The sequence below is a fragment of the Tenrec ecaudatus genome, chromosome 5 (assembly GCF_050624435.1).
Source record: "Tenrec ecaudatus isolate mTenEca1 chromosome 5, mTenEca1.hap1, whole genome shotgun sequence".
NCBI classification, from domain to species: domain Eukaryota; kingdom Metazoa; phylum Chordata; class Mammalia; order Afrosoricida; family Tenrecidae; genus Tenrec; species Tenrec ecaudatus.
In genome coordinates this window covers 85,165,580-85,167,841 of record NC_134534.1, presented here as the reverse complement: position 1 = coordinate 85,167,841, position 2,262 = coordinate 85,165,580, and the positions used below count along the sequence as shown (strand labels likewise).

The 2,262-nt window shown below is 39.2% G+C and overlaps 1 non-coding gene across 1 annotated transcript; it reads right to left on the bottom strand.

Annotated features, from left to right (window-relative positions):
- Nucleotides 1-724: 724 nt before the first annotated feature.
- LOC142449402 (U2 spliceosomal RNA) lies at nucleotides 725-915 on the bottom strand. The gene has a single exon (XR_012784592.1). It is a non-coding gene; the product is annotated as a U2 spliceosomal RNA (small nuclear RNA).
- Between the last annotated feature and the right edge of the window lie 1,347 nt (nucleotides 916-2,262).

Here is a 2,262-nt window from a genome sequence, read left to right as displayed (position 1 = left end):
GTCGATCAGTAAACACAACTGCTGTGGAAAGCGGTCTGGTGCTTTCTCAAACAACGAGGAATAGAAGTAGTATATGACACAGCAATCGAGTTACTTGGTAAATAACCTACAGAAATAAAAAACATAGCACAAACATATATGCCTGCCCTTGTTCATCACAGTATTATTCACAATAGCAAGAAGATGGGAGGTATTCCCATTGGTGGAATAATAAATAAACATACTTTGGCCCATAAACAAAATGTAATATTATGCTTCTTTAAGAATAATGTATGTGGCTACTATCAGATAAAAGAAGTCCAGCAAAGGTCCCGTATGACAAAAACCATCCGTGACGGTCACAAGGGGTTGGAGGGAGGGGTGGAAAAGGGAAGCAACCGGTGGAGCAGTGTTTTTCAAAGTGGGCCATATTGTCCCACTGGAGGGTAGTGAAACAATCCAGGGAGATACAAAAGCAGATTCATAAACTAGATTATGGGCTACAATAAATGGTTTTAATTGCTCGAGGGAAGCTAAGAAAAAAATTCTTTTTCTGAAAAGAGGTGGTAGGTCAAATAATTTTGGGAACCTATGGACTAAAAGGTGTTAACTTTGGGGCAGGGGAAGATAATATACTAACAGGAGGATGTGTGTGTGTGTGGGGGGGGAGGTAGGTAGGGAAACAGACCAAGCTATATGTAGGCTTGATATGTTGTTTATCTTCTCTTTTTTTTAATCCCCCCTGAGGGGGTGCACTGTTCCTAGAAGTACTGCAATACCAGGTCAATGCGTGGAGTGGAGAGAGCAAATGTCTATTCCATCTCCCTGCTCCAAAAATCCATTTAATATATTGTCCTTGGGTAGAGGACATATCAGATATTAAACTGACAGGAACAGATACTACACTTGATCTTAGCCAAAAGGCCGAGAAGCGATGATGCATTGTTTAAAATTGTAAACACAGAAACAATTATCTGATACTTAAACCTCTACCTAACTCAAAATAATTTTTTCAAAAAGGAAAACATTAATCCATGCAAAGATCTACACTTGAATGTTTACAGCTTTATTCACATAACCCCAAACTGGAAAGAAATCTATATGATGTCTACATTTATTGTTTTTTAAAATCATTTTATAAATGCTCTTACAGATCTTATAACATGCCATACATCAATTGTAACAAGCATATTTGTACATATGTTGCTATCATTATTTCCAAAACATTTTCTACTTGAGCCCTTGGTATAAGCTCCTCTTTTTTCTCCTCCCTCCCCTAATCTCCCACCCTCATGAATCCTTGATAAATTATCTATTGTTATTATTATTTGATAGCTACATTTAATATAATACTATTCACCAAATCAACTAACACACTTATTATGAATTTCAAAAAATTTAAGTGCAATAAGGAAAAAGGCAATGCTACATTGATTGCATTAATATTATATAATAGAAAAAGCAAAATTATAGATCAAGACAATAGAGAGATCAGTAGTTTTCAAAGGGTGAGGTAGAGAAAGGAAATGATTATACAAGACTTCAAGGAAACTTTTAACACATTGGAAACCTTCTAGATTGTGATATTTGAGAGCCGTGGTGGTGCGCGATTAAGTGCTCAACTGATACTTGAGAGGTTGGCCCTTGGATCCCACCGGTGACTCCAAAGGAGAAAGGGATGGAGGAAGATCACAGCCTAGAAAACCTGATGGTGCGGTGCTAGTCTGTTACACGGAGTTGCTATGAGTCGAAATAAACTCAACAACACTTAACACCAACGTCAATCAGCAAATATAGCTCTAAAAAATGCATTCAAACATACATAAAGCTGAATCTTCATTCATTATACTTCAATAAAGTGATTGAAAACTTTCGTTCTAGAGGGAGTCACATGGTGAGGTCGGCTCCCCCACTGAGATGAGGGGGCTGCAGTTCTCCAGCACCATATAGTACCGGGTCCTCTGATCTGGTCCCATGTGCTGTCACACTGCCTGGTGAGTACGCTCCACAGCCATGTTCTTGAATAATATCGATGCCTGCAAGAGCGCATCACTGTTCAATCTGAGGCCCAGATAAATTGGAAAGAAGCGATGTATGAGACCTAAGGACAAACTGAGTAACTATTTGGAAAGTTGCTGGACCATCTGTAAGGTGGCAGCCCCCTTCCCTTCGAATGTGCTATTTAAAAACTAGAAGAGTTTCCTGGGCAATGCCCCTTCTCAACTGGAGAGGGGACTCGCTTGGCCATTTTCAGATTGCTGATGCAGAAAGGTGAAAGGGAAG